The 26276-nt window shown below is 43.3% G+C and overlaps 1 protein-coding gene across 8 annotated transcripts in view; it reads left to right on the forward strand.

The window, feature by feature from the left end:
- Positions 1–11073: 11073 nt before the first annotated feature.
- Positions 11074–26276, forward strand: part of PHF21A (PHD finger protein 21A) — a 133825-nt gene continuing 118622 nt past the window's right edge. For 2 of the 8 annotated variants that reach the window (XM_038137873.1, XM_038137866.1), the window contains exon 1: positions 11074–12056. The gene's annotated coding sequence lies outside the window, so the exon portion shown is untranslated. The other 6 variants (XM_038137874.1, XM_038137872.1, XM_038137867.1 and 3 more) reach the window with 5 other exon arrangements.

Consider the following 26276-nt stretch of genomic DNA (forward strand, 5'->3'; position numbering starts at 1 on the left):
TTTCAGCAAACCAGCCCCTGCAGCTCCCCCTGGCCATCCTTTTTCTCTTGTGCGCCTCAGCAGAACCAGTGGTACTTCATACACATTCACCAAGCTGTTTACAGACAGATGTGCTCATGCCTGGAAATAAACCCTCAAGACTCTGATGCTTTCTGAATTCTTCCCTCTTCTTTCTCTTCCTCCTTCTCCTCTTCCTCCTCTATGTAGCAGTGGCCCCTAAGCAGAAGCTGCTATGAGAGTTGGCCCTGATCTCCCCCTCTCCAGGGAAGAGGCTACCTGGGATGGAAGTGTGCTGGTGGATAGCTACAAACCCACCACAGAGGCCCAGCAGTCACCAGCACCACTGGGCAGTCCCCACGCTAGTGCTGGCTGCCTGGGAACAGTGGTGGAGATGAAGGATCAAACTGTTTTGGTTTAGTAAGGACATTCAGTCCATTTCCTCCACAGCTTTCAAACAGCCCCCTTATGTGATTCCTCCCAGAACAGTGTTTTTATTGAAAGATAAACTGCGCCTCATTCAAAAAATGTGATATGAATGACAATGTAAGGCCTGTTTTCATTCTCAGAAGAAGAAAATCCGACCCACAGTACAAGTAGTTTCACTTTATTCAAGAGCAAAGCCTGTATACCAGCCTGTATACCATTGGCACTCATGAATACAGAAGCCTCATGCACAGATTTTTTTCTCATTTACTGAAATATTACTGCTTCCTTTATTCCTGAACTCATAAAAGTGGTGATACTGAAGGAGACCAAAGGTGGGTGATCTAGAGCAGGCTTTCTCTGAAAATGTCCCAACTAAGATTTTTAAGGGGTGTTGTAAGAAATGGGATGTATCCAGAAGGATCTTCCCCCATGAGCCTCTGGCAATCATTGGTAAAACTGCTTGCTGAGTCAGATGTTGTATCCTTCAGTAGATTTGTTTCATGCCTTTCTGAACACATTTATACTATCAGGGTCCATGAAATCTTGCACCAATGAGTTCCAAATGTGATTATGCATTGAGCAAAAAACTATTGCTTTTTGTTTGTTTCAAACATTGTCTAATCATTTCACTCAGTAGCACTTACTCTTGCAACTTGATGGTGAACAATCCTGATTTTCCTTCTCCATGCTCCTCTCCCTTTAGCAGGCCTCTTATATTCCCTCTTCAGTTTATGTTATTTCATTCGAAATGCCCTAGACCCCAGGTTGGTTTTTTCCTCAAGGTGAAAGTTATTCCCTATCCCTTCTGCTGCCTTTCTAATTCTAGTGTGTCTTTTTTGAAACAATATCCTTCAGCTTGCTCTGAGGGAGTGGGTGCATAATGGCTTCATAAATAGAGAAAATACAAACTCCTGTTGAAATTCGTACACTTCAGATAACTTTCAGCTCCTTGTTTAACTACCTAACTTATGGCAAGCACTGAGAGAATGTTTTCAGGAGCCCCACTGATATTACCAGTGACACTAAGGTGACCTGGAACTTTGTAATGTTTTCAAACTATCATAGGCTTTTATTCAAATTCCATGTGGTGTTTCCAAGTCCACTGCAAGACAAACAAATTATGTCCTGTCATGATTGTCATGACCTGAAAATGGCATAATCATATGAACAAGATTATTCTGGGAGTTATTGAAAAACACCTGAAGGACATCATGATTATCAGCCACAGCCAGCATAGGTTCATAAGGTGAAAGTTCTGCTTGTCAAACTTATCTTCCTTTTATAACAAGGAAACCCACCTGGTTGATTAAGGGAAGCTAGTTGAAGTAATCTTTTTGGATTTCAGCAAAGTCTTTGATACTGTATTTCACAGCATCCTTCAAATGTCCAGGCCACAGCTGGATAAACACATCATGTGATGGGTAAGCAACTGGCTTGCAGGTCGGGCACGAAGGATTATAGTGAACGGGGTGACATCAGACTGGCAGCTGGTCACTACTGGGGTTCTGCAGGGCTCCATCTTGGGGCCAGTGCTTATCAACATTTTCATTGAAGAACTGGATGCAGGACTCAAAGGCATACTAAGTATGTTTGCCAGTGATACTTAAAATTGGGAGGAGCTGCTGACTCCCTGAAAGCAGGAAGCCCCGCAGAGAGACCTTGACAAATCAGAGGGCTGGGCATTCATCAACCATATGAAGTTTAACATGGGCAGGTGCCTGATTTTGCACCTGCGATGGGGCAACCCTGGGTGTGTGGACAGACTGGAGAACAAGAGGCTGGAGGGAAGTGCCACAGGAAAGGCACATGGGGGTCCTGGTCGACAGAAAGTGGATTATGAGATAGCAGTACCCTGGCAGCCAGGAAGGCCAAGCGTGTCCTGGAGTGCCAGCCAGGCAAGGGGGGGGACTGTCCTGCTCTGCTCTGCACTGGGGCAGCCTCAGCTCGAGTGCTGGGGACAGTTTTTGGGTGCCACAATATAAGAAAGGCATGAAACTATTAGAGAGTGTCCAAAGGAGCCAATGAAGGTGGTGAAGGGCCTGGAGGGGAAGCTGTATGAGGAGCAGCTTAGGTTAATTGGTCTGTTCAGGTGGAGAAGACTGAGGGGAGATCTTGTTGCAGTCTACAAATTCCTCATGAGGGGAAGAGAGGGGGCAGATGTTGATCTCTTCACTCTGGTGACCATTGACAGGACCCAAGGCAGTGGCCTGAAGTCGTGTCAGAGGAGATTTAGACTGGATATTAGGAAAAGGTTCTTCACCCAGAGGGTGGCTGGGCACTGGAACAGGCTCCCCAGGGAAAAGGTCCCAGCACTAAACCTGACAGAGCTCAAGAAGTGTTTGGAAAATGTCCTCAGGCACATGGTGTCATTACAGGGGCTCTTCTGTGTAGGGCAGGAATTGGACTCATTATCCTTGTGGGCCCCTTCTAACCCAGGATATTCTGTGATTCTATGATTTCTACTTGATAGCCTAATAAGAGTTTTGAAAGAAACAGACTTTTCATTATGTTCCTCGTAGTGAGAAAAAAATACATTTATGCTTATGTGTGCTCTTCAAATACAGAAGCAATGCCAATGAGATTTGTGAATTTATTGACATTATCTAACTGTCTTTTAGGTGAAAAGCACAATGTTGGTGTATCTTACCGTTATTAATCAATTTTGAACACAAAGAACACACAAACATGTTTAATTGCCCAATTCCCTAAGTCTTGAGTGATATATTTTGCAACTTGCCTATCACTCAAACAACAGAAGACTTGAGTGGAAGATATTAAAATCAATTATAAATAAAATATCTGTGAGGACCTCTCTCTACAAACATGTGTCTCTGAATTTATGATGTGGTAGCTGTATTGTAAGACATGACTAAATAAAAAGGGCATTGTCTCACTGTGCAGATGCCTGCCCTGTCCATCAGTTTTATTGACTTTTTTTTGATCTTTACTTTGCCCCTTCTCACTGCGTTCAAAAGCCAGCCACATTAAACTCTGGATTATCCCAGAAAGCAGCAAGACAAGATAACACAGTCAAAGCAGAAGCCCAGAAGTAGCCAAGGAAGCTTGGAGAAGGAGGTGTCATGCCATCAGGAAGGACTAGTGACTCCAGAGGTTATGATGGCAGGGGCACCACAGCTCCTCAGAAGAGGCAATGCTGTGTGGCACGGTGCTGTGTGAGCAAGACCATGCTAATTCAGCATCAGTCATCTCAGGGGTGTCTTTATCCATGATACACTTAATCCCAGATAATCTAGAGGTGACTAACACTATTTATTGTTAGGCCATGAAAATTCACTCTGAATACCTGTACTAGCACTGACCTTTCTGTCCACTGAGTCACTGTTAACTCTTATTCTTGCATACAAAGCCAGGCACAGCTCTGCTCCTAGATCCCCCTTCCCCATCCCTTCATAACACTGGTTTCACAACTCATCTTCCCTCCCTTGTCCCTGTGCCTATACTGGGCTATTTCCAGCAGGGTAAAGTCAAGGCAACCTGTAATAAATACACAATATTCCAGTAGTTTAATACTTCTTAAAGCTTACTACTTTTTTTTTTTTTTTTTTTTTGCTTTCAAACACTGATGCTCTTGCTACATTACTCTATAGGACAAGATGCTGCTCAGCTGGTAGTCCCAACCTGGTGGCTCAAATATATGTTTAAATAAATACTTAAGATTGATAACTTAATTGCTCTTCAGATGTTCCATCCACTCAAACTCCAGGCTGTTTATATATCTAGTGATATTGAAGAGTTTAGGGGACAAATTTACAGAAGTATTTTTGAAAACCACAATCAGTATTTATATTTGAAGTACTTAACATCCTGGAATTATCATCATCCTGTAGTTTTCCTTAGGTCCTCTGATTCCCTGTCTTTCCTCTTAGTGACCTTTTACATTATATGTTCCTTGGACTTTGGAGCAGACTTTGCTTTATGATGTCTCTCCTCAAGGTGCCAAAATGACCATTGACACCTAAAAGGACTAAGAAGACTTTATGTTCCATCTACTGGTGTTTTATTGTTCACAGAAATTGATGGGGTTTTTTTTGGTTGCTGTTTGACACAATATCTGATTTCTGGGCATGTGGGAGGCTGTTGAGATGTCTATATGCCTGCAATACATCCTGGTAGCTGTTGTCTTGGTCTGTGGCTCATGCCCTTGGTTTACCACTCTGCTTTTCTATTTGCTTATCAGGTTAGTGACACACCGAAATGCTTCATTACAAAAGTTGTCATTTCCTTTCAGCAATCCTTGAAAACGTACTCAGTGGTTTCATTTCCATCCACCGTTTTCCAATTCTACATTTTTTCCCAAGTTCCTCAAAAATAGAAGTGGAAAAATTCTTGTGAAAGCATCTGGAAAAGGGCATTTTGATGGAGACTAGATATCTCTAATCACTAATGGTCCAACAATCGCCAGCTGAAAAATTTAGTAGGGTGACCAACATTACAACAAATCAGCTTGAATTAGGGGGCATTATATTGTTTAACAAGAAGGACAATGAGTCAAAAACAGTTTCTTCTATCTGATAATGGAACTGCAATTGCTCCTAGGATACCTCATACTGCTGGCTTAAAAATGAGGATCCTTTCCCTGGGCCATTTGCATCTTGGCACACAATCTCTAGCTCATTGTGATTCTAAACAGTGTACAGGATCTGAAACCGTGCTTAGTCAGCCTAGCCAGCCACCTGAGAGCCATGAGTAATGTCCCCTTTATGACTGCTCAATTCTACATAAGGAGAAAGGAAAAAAAAAAAAGGCAAGGAAACCCATTCCTCTTGATTCCCAGAGAAAATATCGTTCCTCAGATCTTCCTTCAGTATAGAAGCAGCAACATCACCAGTCTCTCTAAAAGCAGATGCACATGCAGAAGAAGAAAGCAAGCATGGCTTGTGAAAGGTAAAATGCTCTCTGGCCTCCCCTAATTGCAGATCTGCTACGGAAGTACTGGTTGAAATAGTGTTTTGCTGGAGGTCAGATTACATAAGGAGCTGACAACCTTCCTGACTTTACATATCGAAACCTTAACAGGACTGAAAGCCTAAGAGGGAAGCCAAGGAAGAGGAGCCCTGGGAGCTGCTGGCAGGTAAGAGACAGCAGTGAGTCCTCACAGGTTCCCTGTGCTCTCTGGTGCAATAGGCCAGGCTACCCCCTCTGAGCTATGGTCCTCTACTTTCTGTATGAAATAACCGATGCCTCTGGTAAGCAAAGCAGTAAGTGAGCAGGGGAAGAGACAGCAGGACACAGTCTCCTTTCAAGGCTACTCTCAGAAGAGCTTGCATCTCCAGTGAAATCCCACTGCTGTGCTGACAGGCCTTCTCTGGCTCAGCTGCTGAGGGCAGCCTGGAGAACATGAATTTTACAAAAGCAACAGGGCAGCCTAAATGTTGAATTACTTTTACCTGATATAGATCCTGGACAATGCACTCCTATGACTGTTTTTAGCTCACCCTAGCTGCCTCCCAGGCAGAGCATTCAGGAGAGTGAGATTTGCAGCTGCACCACTCCTGGCTGGACCAACTGACAGCTGACAAGTCAGAAAGTCACTTTGGGATGAGACAGGGTAAGCAGGGGTCTGCTTCATTGGCTGCTGTAGGAAATAACTTCTGTGTAAGGCAATAATCCACAGTCAAAGTCAGAAGTTGTTGTGTTAAGCAATGCAGTTTCCATTTATGCTGACGTCCTTAATGGTGAGTGCCTCATGCTCATCATGTTTTCAGACTCTGGTCCCAACTGGTGGTCTAAACAGTCTGGTTAATTTTCCTTATCGTCTGGAAGTGAGTGTTGCCCTATCCTTCCCTGACCTGGGAAGGGGAAGATATTTGCTTGTGGAAGGCACTCTTTGCCTGGATCCTGCTGGTGAGATAACCCTGTGCTCAAACACTGATGAGAAAGACAGATTCCCAACTGTTTTCTTAGGCTGGGCTATGTCTTGCCTGAAATGGTCTTATAGCTTTCATTATTAAACTGCACAGGCTATCTTCCCTTTTAGTTGCAGCCATCTACCATTCCTGCCAAAAGCACAGTGAAAAACAGTAATAGGCAAGTAACTAACTCTTGGTTTAGTTTTTAAGGTAGTTTTGTTGCTGAAAGTCAGGGGAACAAAAAGTGCTATGTGACTGTTCCACTGTCAGCCTAATCTGTGACCTGTTAGTGCACTTGCTGCTAATTCTTTTTAACACAAGTTGCTAGAAGACTGTTTATGCATGTTAACTAATTAACTAATATCTTCTCAGATTTTGTTCTAAGTATTCTCAACAAACAGCACTGCAAGATGGGCTGGCTATAGCAAAGCTAGCATGTTATGATGTAACTTTTTATTTTGGACACTTGGTACCATAACTGTTAGCAATGACTATTATTCTTGAGATGCCCCTGCATGAATACTTTACATGGACTGTGCTTCTTTCTCTGAAATTATCCAAACTGGTGAAATAATATTCAATGAGAAATAAAATCTAGCAGCTGCTTACAAGGTCTCATCAAATCCTGTTGAGTTTTGTGACTTTTCCACTAACTTTGATAAGGCTTTGTATTTGGCTTGTATTTCTAAGTGCTCTTAGGATAAAAACTAGGCAAAGGGGACTGGACGAGCATCCAGAGTGATGTGATCAAGCAGAAAGTGGAAAACCCAGACAAACTGAACTATGACTTTTGATAAGCAGCACAAACATCACATTCAGAGGCAGAGGTGTGTGGGTCAACTTTGTGCACAAAGACTCAACAAGCAAAGGAGGATTTTTTCCCTAACCTTCTAGCAAGATTTCCTTTCACTGAAAGGAAATCATGGTAGATATCTCTGCATAGACCCAACGTACAAAACCAGTCCGTATATTCAAACATTCAGCTGTGCATCTGACGATACCATTGCTTTCCATTTTGTACATGAAACCACTTCTCATGCTACTAGAAGGTGAATTCTTCATATACACAAACGGGGGCCCTTTTTGCTGACGTGGAAGTGAAGCTAAGTAGCACAGAGGCAGGAACCGCTTCTCTTCAGCATTGTAAGTCTTAACAAAGTGCACATGTGCAGTTTTTAAAGGAAAGACTTTTGGCATGTCTGTGATAATCAAGGTCTGTGGCTTAAACTGCTGAGTTCAGACTGGTTGATGAGAAGTCCAACACGACCCAGCAATGTGTGCTCGCAGCCCAGAAAGCCAACAGCATCCTGGGCCACATCAAAAGCAGCGTGGCAGCAAGGTGAGGAAGGGGATTCAGCCCCTCTGCTCTCATGGCACCTTATGAGAAACTGTAGTGATTTGTCCAGCTCTGTGGTCTCCAACATAAGAGTGATGTGGATCTGCTGGAGAGAGACTGGAGGAGTGCAATGAAGATGATCAGAAGGCTGGAGCATTTCTCATGTGAAGACAGGCTGAGAGGGTTGGGGCTGTTCAGCCTGAAGGACACCTTATAGCAGCCTTCCAATACCTGAAGGGAGTGTACAAGAAAGCTGGAGAAGCACTTCTGACTAGGGTGTATAGTGATAGAACAAGGGATAATGGATTTATTCTGAAAGAGGGTAGATTTTGATTAGATGTTAGAAAGAGATTTCTTCACTGTGAGGATGGCAAGACACTGAAACAGGTTGCTCAGAGAAGCTGTGGATGTCCCATCTCTGGAAGTGTTCGAGGCCAGGCTGGATGGGGCCCTGAGCAATCTGGTCTAGTGGAAGGTGTCTCTGCCCATGGCAGGCAGGGTGGAACTAGTTAAGCTTTAAGATCCCTTTCAACCTGAACGATTCTATGATTCTATGAAAATGGTCTGAGCCACTCTACTTTGCCATGACCCAGACATCTCTGTGGGTAGTTTGTAAGATACTCATCATGGTCTGGGCTCTAAGACAAACCATGAAAAATTTCTGCGTGCATCTACAGTAACAGCTGATGATTATTTTTCCTTTGAACTTTGTCCAAAGTTCATCATTAAAAAACAAACTTTGGGCTGTGTGTATTGACTCCTCAGCAAAATAAACATGCCGAATCTCTAATAACACTTAAATCACTCATTCTAGATTCTTTCAACTTGCTTGTTAACCAGAAAGATAAAAACACCAAAACAAACAGGCTTTACTCGGTTATTTATTTTTCTGGTGCCTCTATCAAAAAAATCTGAAGGACAAAAGCAACTCTGGTCTGATTGTTTTCAGAGTAAGCTGACTCCTTGCTTCAAATGAACTGAAGGTAAAATCAAAATCCAGGCTTGGCTGTAACACTTGGCCTCTACAGCCTAAAGTGCTGGTAGTAAAAGTTTACATGGAGGAGGGAAAATCTGAGTATTGGAGCTGAGATTTTCAGCAGGGGTTAAAAATTGGTTATGGATTTGAGATTGGAGGGCTAAGGAGGGAGGGGGCTGGGCAGCACCCCAGCCACAGGAGAAATCACAGCAAACTACAAGCTAAATCTAACAAGTAATAGAGCTTAGGCCAAGCTCACTTGATCTATTCAAAGGCTGTAGAAAGAAAGTAGAAAGAAGTATAAAAAGCAAATATATACTTATTATAAATAGTGTAATATCTAATATCTCAGTTATACTAACCATAACACTTCTTGTTACAGTTGGACACATTGAAAATTCTATTGTGAAGGCTGCTAGATTTCTGGTGGTCTTGTGCATGTGACCTTACCTGATATCCCAGGAACTGTGCACCTATCAGTAACTATTTAATGAGCACCCAGATATAATTTCTGTGTTTTCCTTTTCTTAGTATTCTTCAACCCTACTGTTTAGTATCATACCTGGCTTGCAAAAAAAGGAAAAAAAAGAGAAAAAAAGAAAAGGAAAAAAAATACTGAGTAGGAGAGATTGCCTCATAAAGAAAAACCCAAACAATATGACATTAAGAAAATAAAGGCATTTTTAGTTTACTCTATTTGCTTCATATCTTTTGCTTTGTGTGCATTTAAGGTTTGTGTCTTTAAGGTCACATCCACAAACCCACAGGCTAGAGACTTCATTAAAAAAAAATAAGCCTGAGTTTCTTGCATAATTGTATGAGTCCAGGAGCTACAGCTTTAAGAAGGGCACTAAATGTTGTAAAGTTCACTATTAAATCACACAGAACTTGGCAACCAATTGATGGAAAAGAGGTGGAAAATTAACAGTAATTAAATAAACAATGGCTTATAGATCTCTTTTTTACAGTTGAGAGGAAACCTCGCTGTAAGTTCTCACTCACGCTGAGCCCTCTAGAATCCTCCAGATGATAAAACTGTGTGTTTCTGCCCAATTACGACTTGTCCCTGAGTTACTCATCATGACTGCTTTATGGATTTAGTTTCACAATATAATAAAGAGTTCATCGTGGCTTCCTGAAGCATTTGCAGAGATAACGCACTTACTTTTCATCACAACTTGTGAGCATTTCGAAGGAATAAAGCGATATAAGAGGCTATTTTAAAAAAAAATCAGTTTTGCATTGCATCAAATCCCGGCTTTTCGTGAGAGCTGATGCAAATCCCGCGGCGTCCAGAACACGTCCCACTGCTTTTAGCAATGGTAGCTCCGACAGAAATGCGAGGGTTTAAGTGTTTCTGAGACTCCGGCGACTTTCGGAAGCCGGAGACGCACAGGGGCATGCCCGTAACTTAAGCTAGTGTACTGCAGATAAGGACTGACCCTGCATGGGTTGGCTGCTGGCGTTCGGGCAGCCCCCAGCAGCTCATTGTGCAGTGGCAGGGAAGCGGGGGGACCGCGGTCCCCGAGCCGCCGGGACGGGCGGGCCCAGACCGGCCCGAGGGTACGAGGGAGGGACCGAGGAGCCCCCGAAGCCCAAGTCACGTAAATTTGATTTCCACGCCAACGAGTGCCGCAGAAACATTCTAATCCATGGCGTGTTAACTTCCCTGCTTTGAACCTGCCCATGAAAGTTTCTCACTCGCCACGGTTGGTTTTTGTTGGTTCCTTCTTCCTTTTAAAAAAAAAATTCTGTGTTTTTATTTTTTTTTTCTTTTCCTATTCTGGAGGGGAATTGGAAGAGGAATGGGGAGGGGAAAAAAAAAAAAAAAGCAGAGAAGGCTGATGCGCCGCCGCTCGTACGAAAGCAAATGGCAGCATCGCCCGGCACTGGAGTAGTAAGTTAATAAATAAATAAGCCAAGCCCGCTGCGTGAACGGCGAGGAGGAGGAGGGAACACCCTCCCTTCCTACCCGGCCGCGCGGAGAGCGTGTGCGCTATTCCTTCGAATAACATGGCAGGGCCGGCGATGCTGGGGGGGAGGGAGCGAGCGAGAGAGGGCGGCCCTTGGCCCGGGCGAACGGGCCGTGGCGCATCCGCGCCTCATCCACGGGGACGAGGCCGCCGCGCTCCCGCGCTCCCTCCCGCCGCCGCTTCCTGCGCGCGCCCCCCGCCCCCCCTCCCGCGGCCCTGTTGCATCAACTTCCTGTGCGGAGCCCCTCGCGGCAGGGCCCCGCGCGCCGGCTCCTCCCGCCCGCGCGCGCCGCCACCCCCCCTCCTCCCCACCGCTCTCCGCTTCCTGCGCGCGGCCCCGCGCGCGCACCCGTGCGCCGCCCCCGCCGAGCCCCGCGCAGCCGGGCCGGCCGGGGAGGGAGGGAGGGGTGTGTGCGTCTGTGTGTGTCTGTGTGTGTCTGTGTGTCTGTGTGTCTGTGTGTGTGTGTGTGTGTGTGTGTGTGTGTGTGTACGTGGGGGGGCGGGGGGGGGGGGGTCTCGGCTGGCGCGCGGCCGCCCCCGCACTGCTCTCCCCGGCCCCCGCGCCCTCACGGCCGCCCGGTACCGGCGGTGCGGGGTGGTGCGGTCGCCCAGTGCCCCCCGCGGCCGCGGCCGGCGGCGCCGCTGCTCCGGCAGAGTTTGGTGCCCTACTTCACTCTACTTTAGTTTCACTCACTTTACATCCGGGCTTTTTCCCTAGGCAATGGGGGCCGCAGCACAGCCCGTTCCTTAGGCAAAGGGAAATAAATTCGCCGCACCGACACGTCAAGTAGTCCCCCCTCAGGAGAAGCCGCCGAGCCCGCCCTCCTAGCTGCCCCCCTTACTCTGGCCCGGGCCCTGCCGGCGGCGTCCCGCCGTTGCAACGGGGAGGGGGGAAGCGTGGGCGTGGGCCCGCCGGTCCCCGCTTCCCCGGCGGTCTCCAGCAGCGGGCCGGGCCGGGCCGGGGCGGACGGGGGGCGCGCGCGGCGGCGTGTCGGGAGCGCGCCGCAGGCAGGCAGGCAGGGAGGCCGGCGGCGGAGGGATCCCGGCGAGCGGTGTGCTGCGGCCGGGCCGGGTGAATGGGATTGAAGAAGAGTTCAGCTTCTCGGCTTGTTTTTGTGTTACAGTTTCTCTCCTCCTGCGCCTCTTCGGCTTCGTGCCGCCCTCCCCGCCCGCTCCCTCCTCCCCGCCGCAGGAGGAGCCCCCCGCGGAGAGGGGGAAGGAAAAGGACCCCACAGAGGCGAGAGCGAGCGAAGAGGAGGAGGAGAAGGGAGCAACCTACCATCTTCCACTCCCCGCTTAGCTTAAAGAAAGTGAGAGGAGAGAGAGAGAGGCGCCCAGAAGAGGGGGACAGGGAGGCCCAGAGGAGCGGCGGCGCCGGCACCCTCCCCCTATGAAGAAGAGTCCTCCCCCTCACAGAGAGGTCCTGCCAGGGGGACCCCGGCCGGCCCGCAGCAGCACCGCCGCCGCCCAGCAGGGTGTAGTATCCCACCTTTCGGATTCGCCTCCTCCTCCTCTTCCTCCCTGCCCCCCCCGCCCCCCGGGCGCCGTCCCCCCCCTCTCCCCCCCGCGCCCCCCGGGATGGCGCCGGCGCGCCCCGCACTCTCCGGCCAACTTGGCGATGAGGAGCAGCAACTTCGCCGCGGCCCCCGGCCCCTCCCTCGGGGGGGTGGCGGGGAATAGCGGAGCGTCCCGGGGCGGCCCCCCGGCCTCCCCGGCAGAAGTTTGCGAGCGGGAGCGGGAGAGGTGGAGGAGGGTGACACTTGGGGTAAAAGGAGGAGGTGACACATTGGGGTTGGGGGGAGGAGCAGGGGAAGGAGATGACACATTGCACTGGGGATGGGGTGGGGGAGGGAGGCTTATCCCCTCCCCTCCGGTTTCCTTCAGGATGATTATTTCCAGGCCCTTTTCTCTCGGTCGGGTCCTTCGCCGCGATGCTGTCGGGGAAGTTTTATTATTATCTGGGAAATGATGCTGCTCTCGGTGATGGATAATTCGTAGTAAATCCGCTGCTGCGGTTTTTCTTTTTTTTTTTTTTTTTTTCTTTTTTTTTTTTTCCTTTTCATTCTTTTTTTTTTTTTTTTTTTTTTTTTTTTTTTTTTTTTTTTTTTTTTCTTCCCTCCTTCCTTTCATTCGTCTTTGTGGCCCGAGCAGCGCCGGGAAAATTCCGTTTCTTCAGCAACTTGTTATTCCGGAGCCGGGCCTGCTCCCCTCGCCCTGGGTCTGCCCTTCCCGCACAGGTACGGGGCCGGGGGTGCCCACGCCTGCCCCAGCACTGGGCACGGACACTTCTTTATTTTGGTTTGTTTCCCTCCCTCCTGCGCCCGTGTAGGTGGAGTGGGGATCTATGTGGGACTCTGCCATTTGGTGTAGTCCTCTTATGCATGTTCCTTTCCTTTCTTCACTTGCCTTCCTGCAGGATTTTTTTTCTTTTTTTTTTCTTTTTTCTTTTTGTGGTGGTGTCTGTTTTGTTTTTTCCTGTTCTTTATTATTCCGTGCTTCACTGTCGGTAGAGCTTTCTTCTCCACCACCTCTGCAGTTTGGTGGGTGCTGATGGTTTAGTACGCTGAGGTTTTTTGGGTGAATTCGTATTTTATTAACGCATGGAGCTCTTCATTCAACTTCTTCTCAAGTGTCAAAAAATAAGGCTATGAACAGATGTGTTTCAATATGGAGAAATTTCTAAGTTCCTAATTCTTGGGGGTGGAGGAAAGAGTGCCATTGGAGAGTGGCTTTTGTTTTCGATTGGTGAACAAATGTCATCACATTTCAGTCACGTGCTGTAATATTCTTTGTTCAGCTATCAAACTATGATATCTGCTACACCTGTTCCCACTTTTTAATTGTAAGTAACGGTGATGGCCTGCAAATCTTATAATTGCAGATAGGAGCACTTTCTCCCTTTCTCTCCCCCTTCTATCCTCTTGGATATTTGTTTGGGCCCAAGCACTGAGCTTGACAATGAACTTTTGTTCACTGTGGAGCCTGCGTGTAAAAAGGTCCCACTGGGGGTAATAACGTGTGTGTCACGAGAAAGTTGTGTCCTGTGATGTACGGTGGGTCTGAGCATGGCAAAATCAGGTGGGGATTTGCGCTCCATAATGGCAGGGCTTGAGGAGGAGGCAGGCTTCTTTGGGCCAGGCAAATTTTCTTGTGCTGTTGCTTGTTATCAGGTTAAAGGATAGATACTCCTATACACCCATATGTGTAGATAGAGGCATCTTTTTTGATTAGCTGTAGGTTTTCAGATATCAGAAATAAAATGGATTTTGGCTGTCTGTTTACTCTTTTTTTTTTCCTCTTCCTCCCTCCACACCCCCCCCCCCCCCGCCCCTTTTTCTCATTGTGCTCACTTCTAACAATGAAGACACCTGCTTAGTTTCAGTTTTGTAACTTGGCTTCCTCTGGCTTTCCTGTGATTTCCCAGAGTTAGCTGGTGAGACTAGAACTGCTACATAGCAGGGGAATTTCTAACTTTGATGAAGGGAGGCTTATTCTGAGGCTTCATTTGTGAAAAAAAAATGACATGTGTTTCAATGCCTTGTTTAAAAAAGCCCATGAAATTCTAAAATTCATTACTTCTATCAGGCTAACATGTAACTGCAGAACTTTAATATTGAACTTGTTAGTGATTGTGTACAATATAACTTTATAGTTTTTATTAAATAATGACATTCAATTACTACTGAGAACAGGATCTTAAAGAAATAAAAAAATAGCATAACTACCCATATTAGTTAAAGAAGTTAATTATCATATCTTAGGAGAAAGATCACAGTCTTTGGAAATTTTGTTAATATCTGTGCATGCTTCATGATAGCTAAATGAAACTTTCTTTGGGAGCATTTTTAAATGTTGATTTTTAGAAAGGAATTCTGTAGCTCAGTAAGTGAAACTTTAAAACTGTATTTAGAAAAATAGATGATGAGGTTCTCAAACGTTTATAAGACTTTCAACTTCACTATGGTAGAGAGATTATTTTATGATAGTTATATCAGCTAGGGGTTTGAGCTGATGCAGAAGAATTATGGAGCAGCCTCTCTATCCATTCATTTAATGTTGTATAGTAGTGTGTATAGAGTATCTCTTCAAGGTCTTGAGACCCATTGTCTAGCAGAAGGTAGGTGCTTGCTCACTGGGAGTACTTGCCACCAGATGGATGTCAGCTATATCATATCCCAAGATTTCAGCCGTAGTGACCCGAGCAACAAGAAATTTGGAGTGGATCCCATTATGGGTTTTGGTGATTTTTTTTTTCATTTAACTAGCAAAGCTAACATGTTGTATAATTCAGCATGTTATGTGGAGGAGTCTTAGTTATTAATAATTTTTTGCCGTTAGTGTTTTTAAGATTTTTACCTGAAAGTTTTAAATCTTTGCTCTCCTCTATATGCATCCTGAACTAGTTTTGTTGATGGAAGCAGGCATTTGAAAGTGGTTTTATTCCTTTAGGGAAAATTTTAAAAACTTTCCTTTAAAGAACTTAAAAAAAGCAAAAGTAGGAGATTAAAACTTAGGCTGCTTAGGAAAAAGTGCTGTTGTGTTTCCCAGGTTCAATAATGAAATCTCTGCTTTATGTTTAGGTTTTGTAAAACTATCTCTTCAGTGTAGGATATTCAGCTTCAGCTGTATTTCACATATTGCTCCTAACTTTTTCTTATTCCAACTTTAATTTTTTTTAGAGATGAGTTTTTGTGTGTGCCTATTAAATTTCACTGTAGAAATTATGATTTAAAAAAAATTGAAAATATCTTGGTGTGGATCCTTACAAAGGATGCAATTTTCATGGACTTTTTTTTTTTTTTTTTTTTTTTAGAAAATAAGATGTGTTTTATTGACTCCTTAAAAAGTTTTATAATTCTGCGTGCAGTTGGAAAGCTTTGATAGTGAGCCTGGCTATCACTTGTGTTGTTCATGCAGTTTGTTTATAATGAATACATTGTAGCTGTTCAGTTCCTTTTTCCTTTTTTCTCAGAACCATGAAGAATTTTATTTGGTCAAATGAATTGATGCAACTGGAAATTGTTTGCAATGGAGATTTCTCTTTTATTTTAGTCCAGTTTGAAGGAACCTGGATGAACTATCTTATTTCATGTGTTACTGGCATTTTGCACGGGTACCAGCAACTCAAGGTGAATGTCATGTGAGAAACATGTGTTGGTGACCCTAACCTTTTTACTGTTGTTTTGGGTTTGTTGGTTTTACTTGTTTAAAATATTAAATATAAGAAAGAACTTCATAGGGTGATAGGTTTGCTTTTTGGAGGGCCATCTCATGGGGATGCGAGCTGTAAAGTGTCTCCTTCAGGAGAGGCTTCTTGTGTAGAAGGGGCAGTACTAAAAACCTATTATTAAGCTTCTAATAATATTTCTTCACTGTCCCCTTCACCCTTTATGCTCGCAACTGTGCAGTCACATGTGTAGCTGGATACTAGAAGTGTAAGACTCTACAAAAGGCCTGGCTCCTGTACGTTCGTGAATTGCCCTTGTTCAATTACTCTATGCCAGAAAGCAGCTCACATCCTGTTTCTGATGCATTTTAACAGCACAAAGGTTTTTTAGGAACAAACCATGTAGTGGAAAGGTGGGGCAGAGCGCAGAAGGGTTTTGAGATGTCTGCTGAATGCAAAGGGCTGGTACTTACTTCTGTACCCTGTAATTAGAGGGTATAGAAGGATAGTTTTTATAGGTATCTTACAGTAATATTTCCTGTTCAGTATAGCATAAAGCCTGTGTCTGGCTTGTGCTGGTGGTGGAGATATGGATTATGCAGGCAAAAAATAATTTTATTTACATTTGGGGGGGCAACTTTGTATTTTCTCACATTATTTTCATTTTTTTCCTTATAGAGTCTCATTTAAAAAAAAATAAAATGCAGCCGCTTTGTTTCTTTCATAAGTTTTTATTTATGGCTCCTGCAGTTCACAAAGTTCTTCTCTGGACTGAAATTGTTGCAGTATGACTTAAAGTTTGTTGGGTTCTGCTTTCTTATGTCAGAACTTCACAAAAGTAAAGTGTAGATCATAGAAATGCTGTAAAATGTACAGAAATCTAAAGAGTTTTTAAAAAGTACTCATTGCTGAGGAAAGATGCAGTTGCATCATAATCAGACTTTGCAGTTAGAATCACCCGTCCCTAAAATAATTTTTTAGTGTGGGAAGTTCTAACAGGTCCCTTCCTTTGGTCTTCCCTGCCTACTGTCCTAACAAAGCCCCGACTTTGCCACAGAATCTTTTGTTTTAATACTTTGATCATTCCAGGTTTTTGAGGAAAAAATGTGCTGCATGATACAGGCTTATCTGCAGCATTATTTTGTGGTGTACTGTTGACACCAGCTTAATATCTCTGGTGGAATTATCAAGTTCCCCATGCCTTAAAAGCTCTTTGCCTAGATGGTTTGACCTATTGTTTGTTCCCTCTTCCCCGAGATTTCTTGTTTGCTGTCATTACAAATGCTCTCTCTTTTGATTAGAGACTGTATGCTCAAAGCATGCTTTGAAAAACCGCACACCACAAAACAAACACGCTGCCTCCACCCCCCAGACCCCAGCCCAAGCCTGGTGTTTGTTGTTACTGCTGGGAATGCCTATATAAGCGGTACAGGAGTAGTGAGGCTCTGCTTCCTCTGAGCTGTGTTCTGGGCTACATTCATACATCTTTTTTCCTTTTTTTTATGTCCGTTTTCTTAAAATGTGTGTTTTCTGATTCTGCCCTTCTCCCGGACAGTACTGCGCTTGTAGGACAAGAGAGAAAGTTCACTTGGTATTCAAGTTGTGTCACCTGCCTCTGGAGTGAGGGACTCTACCTTTGCACGTGTCATTAAAAGTACACTTTGAAAATGTAGCCGGTGTGTTTCTTGAATTGCAGTATGGATGTGTGAGTAGTTAAACCAAATGAGGGCAGATTTGAGCCTGTGACTCTAAGATGGCCTGTGAGAGAACTCTAGCAGAGCAGCCACACTTACGGGTGGTTCAGCTTCCTTGTTTCTGCGTATGAAATACAAGCTGTGAGTATGAAAGGGAGAAGGAACATTGATTCCTTCCCCTCTTCCACTTCAACCCTGCAGATCCAAGTTAACTGTATGGATCCCAAAGCCAGCATAGTTGCAAACAGCTAATTGAAGAGATCAAGTGGTATCCTATTGAAGCTTTAAATTGTTTTAACAAAACTTCTGAGTAATCGCAATAATTATTTTCTGATAAGCTGGCTGATAGTAACTATGGCAACAGCTGTCTGGCCTACGGACAGCATTGCTGTATTGACAAAACCTTTAGATGCTCCTGAGGCCTCTTGCCTCTATAGGGAAGTGCATCAGGATGACTTTCAGGTGACTGAAGCATCACGATTTCTTTCTCTTGCAGCAGGATGCTGTCTTTCTCTTGGCCTAGCCTTTTGCTTTTGCGTGGTCTTTTTTCTTTGGCATGTTTCTGCAGGTGCTGCCTGCTAGCCTGAAAATGCTGCAGAGACTGTCTTGTACTACAAGGACTAGGGAAGCATATAAGTTCTTAGATGGAATTTTTTGTGTGTATTATTGTTTTTAATTGCTTTAATAATAATAATCCAGAGTTCAGGAAAGCGGGAGGGGAAAAAAAAGGAGGGCTTGTTCATTTTGTTCCCTGGTTGTTTCCTTCCCCGATTAAAACCTTCTTAGAACAGACTGGTAGGGGGAGCTGCCATTCCCTTTACTGAAGTACAGCGTATTCCTCTCTGAGGCCTACGCTGAGACACAGCTATTTAATTTTCAGCTAAGAGCCACTTCTTTCAGTGGAAAGAGGCAAGCCCCTGCTTCAGCACATTGTAGAAATGGAGGAGGAGAGCAATTTTTTTCCAGATAACTGAATTCTGGACAGGGAGAATATGCCTCTCACCAAACATACTTTTCCTATTGCTATTCAAAAGAGTACTCTAATGTTATTAAATGTAGCAGTCTTGGGAGGAAAGGCCCATAAATTCTTGTTGCACTTCAGTAAAAGATGCTAAAAAGCTACAGCAAACTGTGCATGTTTGAAAGCAGTCAACTGCTCTTCTGTGAGGACTATTGGTTAGCTGATGTTTATTTCTGCAGAGATCTTTGGCCTCTTAACTTCAGCACGTGAGAACTGGCTATCGATCCAGCTTACCTTACGTTTACCAGCAGCAGTCGCCTCGTTCGGGGTGTGTGTGTTCTTTGCAGGCCTATGGAAGTGTACAATATGGCCTACATCTGGTCTCATCTTGAGTAAGAATGTGCTCGTGGAAACTACAGGCCCCAGTGTGCAGCGCTCTGTTTTTATTGCAGTGGCCTGCCAGGGTTGTGCTATCCTAAGGCATCCTGGGACCTGTAGTTCTTTGAGCAGAAGTTGGGGATTTGGAGTGAAGCATATAAGATGCTATCGTATCCTAGAAACGCAGTTCTCAATGCCTTATCCAGTTCTTGTTGGTCAGCTTAAGCCTGTGCAGCAGTCAGGTATTTTTGTTTACAAGTCAAAAATGGTTTATAGTTGCATACTATGTTTAGAGAAAAGCAGTCAGTGAAGGAAGTCCAACTGCTTATGTGTTTTTGTACAATGAACATATTAATGGTACTGACAGCTTGTTTCATCTGTGATTGCAAGTATCTTATTTGATATTCTGGGGATTTTTAATCTTGCAGAGCAATGTTATGGATGGAAACATTTGGCAGAAGGGGATTTCTGTTACTGGCAGTATGTCAGCCATGTTGTCCTTTCCAGTTGCTGGGAGGACAGTGGGTCACAGTGGATTTCTTTTCACACAGTGAAAGGGAGTTTTAACAGCATTTTTAACTGATGAGAACTCACTTCTCTGCTGTGTTTCTTGAGAGTGAGTGATGACATAGCTGCCTTATTCATCAGAGCTGGGTACCCAATTTATGTTCATGCTGTGGGGGCTGGTGACTCCATTGCTGGTTCCCAAGGGGACACAGAGTCACAAACACAGGTACTGGCAGGTGCCACCAGAAGCAGAACACATCTGGCAGTTTTTGTCAGGTGTGTTTAGTCCTGACCGCTATGCTTGAACTCATGTCAGACTTGCATCAAAGAATGTAAAGTGTTTCTGAAGTAGGTATAGAGGAATAGTAACTTTTCAGAATACTTTATTTATATCTGTAGGAATTGTGTATTTTCACACAACACTCTGTCAAGTTAAAATGGACATTAAGTTGATTTTGGTTGTTCATCCAGCAACAAGTTTAGTATTTGCTGTAATCTTACGTGCCATGATTCGAATAATGCAGTTCATTTTCAAGTGAGCAAACATTTAACTTTAACTGATCCCTGTCAATTTCTTTGTTTTTCAGTTTGTATGAGATATTAATATAAAAAGGCTTGTATTTAAATGTCAGACAATGTGAAATACACCTTTTTTTTATGTTTTTGGAGAAATTAATTAGAGCTCCAGTCTTGCAAGAAGTCATGCTATTTAACATTAAGTCCTGCAGAAGTTAGAGAGAAAAGCTGAATGCCTGAAATCAGAATCTATACAAGTAGCAGCAGGATTAAGACTTCCAGGCTTCTAATGTTGGAAAGTAGCTTCTTTGTAATCACCATAATTAGTAATGTCTAGGGCTGTGTGACAAAATTATTTTTCTTTTAGTAAGTGTCCAGAAATACTGTTCATTATAAATTCAGAACTCACACATGCTTCATAGGTTGTGCAAAAACCACCCAAAGCCTAAAAAAAGTTGCTCATTCCTTCACCTGTCCAGATTATATGTATGACAGATATTTAGGCGATAATACCTTCCTTGACTCAGGATTGTATTTCGTCAGCACTGATACATTGTACACACTGTATGTTGCTGACACTGTTTAAAACTGATACAAAAAGGTGAAGAGATTAGTCTAAAACCTTACAGATGCTGTAATTGCAGTGGACTTGGTAAACAGTAATATAGTTTTCTTTGAGCATTCCCAGCCCCTTGACAGCCCATGGGGAGCAAATTGCTGACAGGACACGCACTCTAGCTGAAATAGTTACTATTAGTATCCTGACATGATTAGAAAGGCTGACATTGTTGCTATGCCAGGATGATATTCCCGTTCATTGGCTGCTTGGGCCTATACAACAGACAACAGAAGAAACCAAGATAAATCTATATGTAGTGGGAAGATGACGTATCTTGTCCTTCAAGGACGTTTTACCTTCTGTAGAGAGCCTGCAACAGTGCCCTTTGTAACGCTGCTGTATCAGGGTATCCTAGATAAGGAAAGTGAGAAGTAGGGATGTACAAAAGGGTTTGATGCACAGTTGTGAAGAAAAACTTCTGTAAGTACTTCTTATCTCATAAGAGCAAATCTGTCCTCATCTGTGAAGAAATTGTAGCCCTGCTCAAGCCAATGGGAAACTTCACAGTTGAATTGAGAGTACCAGGTTTTTTTTCCCCCAAAATATAGTTTTAGGTGCATTTTGCAGGCCTGAAGCTCTGGACAAAATTTGAAGAATCTGGCATCTGTTTAAGAGGCTGCTGGTGATCCCTCTGGGTACTTTGTCTCCTAGTGTCTTTGCTATGCCTTTAAAAAGTGGTTAATATTGAGCTCTTGTAATGCTTTGTAAGAACTTGGAATCTTTTTATTCAGGGCTTTTACTTAATTTGTTAGCGCGACAAAATTTTGCGTGAAAGCTAGAAATTAGTCCTTGATGTGTCCAAGGAATACTTTCTGTCTCTATCCCTCTTGCTAGTGTGACATTGAGATATTTTGTCTGAAATTTGAATAACCTGATTTGTGATGGACTTTTAAAAAATTAAGCCCAAACAATTAAAAGCACAATAAAAATCTAACCCCCCCAACCTCACTAACAAGCCTTTTTCATAAGGACTACAGTGACCTATATTACTAATAATGAAGTGTTTTGGTAATTTGCATCTAGCTGGAGTTCCACATACCATTTCACTGCTGCTTAGCTTGCAGTATTTGTCTCTGATAAGCATCTTCATCATAGAAATCTATTGTGTGTAGCATGAGTTTGCTGTATTAAGGATGCTTTTGTCAGTGACCCCAAATGGAAAGGATGTGGATACCTGAGCTTCCCTTTTTACCCTTTCAGAGAGTACATTCTGGTCAGAAATAAATTGGGAAGTGCTAGCCAGGTTTGTGCTGTTTCTGAATGCCAGGTACCTGCCCTTGAGTCTACTGCAGTTCTTCTCCCCAGGAGGAAACCCACCATACCATACCTCTTATTTGGCGGTCTTAGTGAATTGTGTTGAAGTCAGTGGATTTGTCACTATGAAATTTGTTTCAGAATCAGCCTTAGTTTCCAGTTTCTACCTGCAATTTGGCGTATTTCACCTATTCTACTTTCTTTTGAATGTCACCCTCTAAAATAAACATGGAAATACCCTCCCTTCTCATAATTCTCATCCATGTGTAGCAGTTTCTTCTTGCCATAAGACTTACAATGTCTTCTTCCACCTTAGTTCTTGCAGGAATTACATTTGGATGCCTCACTGTTGAGGAAGAACTTGAGTAGTGTTTAGCGTAATGAAATGTTTTTTCCTGTGGTGATGAGCTGCTTTCTTTCCAGTCAGTCAAAACCCGGTGGTGTTGGCTTGGCAGGTGCAGGTGCAGGGTTAGTGCCCTGCTGTGGTAACAGTATCTTCTCAGCTGCTGAGTCCCTTAGTTGGGTGTAGGTCAGTGACACTGTGAATACCTACCTCAGGTTCCATTGCACTGACATTGTCATTGCTACAAAATTGCATGAGCAAAAATCATTGCTCCTTCCTGAAGTAAGATAAAATTGTACGATTCCTCACCATTTGGGACTTTCTTTCAGGCTCCCTTTTGCTAACTTAATCTACACTTCTGTTCTCATGGTTGTTTTTGTTTAAAAATGCTGGTTCTTCCTTATATTTAATTAATTTTTAATATATTAGGTGTTTTCATCATCATGTATATAGATAATCTCATTCTAACTCACTTGAAAGCTTAAACTAAGGAAGGGCAGAAGTATCTGTTAATTCCCTGTTTGTGTATAGAAAGTACTATACATTAGACATGCCAGTACTTTTCTCTCAGGTAAACCAGAAGTTCCTGTCATTTCTTCAGAAACTCTTGTATAAATTGGGAAAAGGAGTTAAATACTATCTGCATATTTTCAAACGTATTTTTTTCCACATTCCCACATATGCAGGATGCATTTTAACTCTTTACCTATGATACCTCTTTGGTATTCCAATTGCCACTAAGACTCATATGGGTTTCTTGGGGATCAGAAGTTGCATTAGAAGGGGACTTAAAATTATACAGTAAACATTCTTGTATCTTTCTAGTCCTCATGGCTTCCACCACCACCCCCTTCTCCCCCCGCACTGGATAAAAACCAGAGTTTAAATTGATAGGAACTGTGATTTTTCTTGAAGATATTCTAGAAAGGAAAAAACCCAAAAAACCCCACAACAACCCTATTCTTGAAATGGTAAGGAGAGGAATATGTAAGGACAAAGTAATGAGAGGAGTGCATGAGAATTTGTGTGCCTGTGTGCAGAGAGATGTGTTTAAACATCTTTTGTAGTGCAACAACAGGATCATTAAAAATCTGGGCATTAATTTTTAAACAAAACAATTTGTTTAAAGAGTAACTTTGCAAAGCAGTCTCCACAATGATGGGCACTACACTGATATCACAGTAGTGCGAGTGTTGCTCCTGATACAACCGCATATCAGCGTATACAAATGCATCCTGGTGTACGCAGCACTAGTTTAGTGCTCCTCACTGTTTTGTCTCATCTTAGTCTCTGATGTTGTGGTAAGTCTTCCTGCAATGGGGTGGCTTTCTCCATCATCTAGGACAATGTTGGTCTGGGGCTGTTGTATACGTGGAGTCAGTGGATCCCAGGAGAGCAGGAGAAGATTGTGACGGTGTTGATGTGAGGGGATGTGAAGGAGTTGCCCTCAGCAGCACGTTACTGCCTTCTCCTCTGGGTGAAGCACCCTGGCCCCCAGGGAATAAAAATAATTGGCTGCCACAACAGCCTTCTTTAACTGCCAGTCGTTCTGTTCAGAAAGAGCCATCATACCATACCATGATACCTTTCACTCTCTGTCAGCATTGTGAAGGTTGAAAATGATATGCCTTTCAATTGTTTATAGTAGCCTCTAAAATTAGATAAACCTACAGTTTATTCTTCCAACTTTAGGTAAACAATCAGTTAAAAATCTGCGGCAATCAGTATGAATAAAACTGTTTTGGACGCTTAGTTTTCTTGTAGCTGAAATCTACTTCAATTGTACAGCAGTCTTGCACTTTTCTTCCATTAAATGGTAATTGTATGCTTATGTGATTCCATGTTAAATTGGCCCAGTGATTCAGTGCTATGTTTGTAACCTAGTGTGTAAATCTTTTTACTTGTGTTGAATAATCATGGTTTTGTGAAGAAAGGAACTATGAAGTGTATGGTTACTTGAATTCTTCCTTTCAGATTAGTGACTACCATCAGTACTCCCACATTGAGTGTGACTACCGCAGCTACAAATACCATTCTCCAGATGCTACAGTTCCCATTTGTGTATGTTTTGAGGAGAAGAAAGAAGGAAAAAAAAGTCTTTTAGGGGGTAAGGAGGGAGAATATAATAAAAGGGAAAGGAAAGACAGTATTTGGGATTTATACCAGTGTACTGGGAGCAGTGAGAATGCCAGCTGACTGGTATGTAGGGGAAGGAAGATCAGAGCACATCAGTGTAATAATTTTGGAGTGCTTCCTGTTGACTTGTTAATGCAACGTGGAATTTGGCCCAGGCAATCTGCTGTTGTGAATCAGCATAGTTTATTCATTGGAGTATAGGTGTGCTTGTTATTATTCAAGAATCTGCTCTACTTAAAAGATAACAGGTCAGTCTGGTAAGTAGCATTATTCCCATGTTTGGATTAGAAACTGAGGTAGAGAGAGAAATTGATTTATTCTGCATTACAGTAGTTTTATTGAAGACCTTAAACTAGGAAGGGAGTCCTTCCCTTGTGTATTTAATCCAGAAAACTGTCTGCTTCATTCATATCCGTAATGTTGCTATATTGTAAACAAAAGTGAGCCTAAAATTGATACACTGATTAAGTATGGGTGGTTTACAAATAGGTAGTGTTGTCCCAATGGAAGTGGGATTCTTGTAAAACTGGTTGTACAAAATAAATAGGGTACTGTTTTCTTCTTTTTGAAGTGTTTGATATATTTTTGTAGGTTATCTTGGGGTGAAGGAAAAGTAAAGGCTTGAATAGGAATGGGAGACCTTCTGATACGTGGGGAGATAATGATAAATGTGAATTTGAAATCCAGTAAAATCTGAGTGGCATGGGTAAGCATTGGTGCAAAGAAACAGTCCTAAGTTCTGCAGAACATGAAAAAAAGACAGGAAAGATGGTGGTGGTGGTTGTTGCTGTTGAATTTTTTTTGTCTACCTTTCTAGCTCTGTTGCAATGTATTAATACAAGAAATTGCATGTTATCATGTAGGTATGATTGTTTCTAAAACATCTCCTGAATGTACTTTGTCTATGTCCTGCATATGAATGAGGTACCAGTAGCTTTACTGCATACCATCACTGTTTCTGTGCCATACTTCAAGTCTGAAACAAAGGGTTTTACAGGTCTAGTTGGGTGGAATGGTTCAGTGCACAGCAAAAGTAACACTGAGTAATGAGTGTCATCGGCGCTGAAGTCTTAACCGCTTGTTAAAACTATTTTGTGTACAGCTTATGTGTGCAGAATTCTTCAATCCTCCCAAGTGAGTACTGTTCAGGGACAGATATCTTGTTCTGTTAATTTGTAAAAATGCTTTTTCCAAGTGAAAAATCAGCAGAGTTGGCAATACTCAAGTTTCTGCATCTGTCACAGCTGGCTGGGTCCAGTGTTGCTTCCACTATCTCGTAGTGCTGCGTAATAAGGGACCTATGTTCCAGTGCAAACATGGAAAGTATGGCTCCTTTTTTGTTATATGCCTCACTGTTTACTGTAGATGGCTCACTTAAAACTGTGAGTCTCATGCTTAGAACTCCGCGTCTGTGACTACCCATGTTGTTAAGCTCTTGGGCTCTGGTGGGATGTTGAATCATGATCTTTTAAATGCGTATCTCTTGTTCTGGAGTATCTACAGCCATAGCCCTTAGTGCCACTGCTGGTGGTCTCTGCTGGTGTCTTAGAGTATTTGTGGAACACAGAAACTTTGGCATGTGCCCCTCTCATGTTTCATTAAGAGTTCATGTTTTGAGATTGCTTCTGCATAAGCCTGGAGTTGTCTTTCATCAGTAAGCTGGGTTAGTACAGCATCTGTACTGAACTATTTGTGTGTTGTGACATCTCTACTCTGTAACTGTGGAGACGGATTCAAGGCCAAACACAAGGCAGCTTAGGTAACCACTACATCTCATACTCTGCAGTGTGACTTCTGTGAATTCTTGTTTTGGTCATGTCTTGATTTATAGATGGGTTTAATGAAATTTCAGAGGATATCTTGTGTTAACAATTCAGTGATTGGCGTGCTTCTGTTCATGTGCAATTAGTCCTGCATACATCACCACTGCTTAATGAAATGTTTGTGAAATAAATCTCAGGGCAGGGTATATTGCCTTGGCATTAAAGGCCTGAGATCCAAGGAGACATTGTTTGCTGGCACTGCATTTCTCAGAGAGAAGACTTTCAATTCTTGTTCTTTGTATTGCAAAAGAAAACAGTTTTGCTTTGTGTGGAAGTGTCATGGAAATGTGTAGTATG

Source organism: Motacilla alba, chromosome 5 (assembly GCF_015832195.1).
Source record: "Motacilla alba alba isolate MOTALB_02 chromosome 5, Motacilla_alba_V1.0_pri, whole genome shotgun sequence".
Taxonomy (NCBI): Eukaryota; Metazoa; Chordata; class Aves; order Passeriformes; family Motacillidae; genus Motacilla; species Motacilla alba.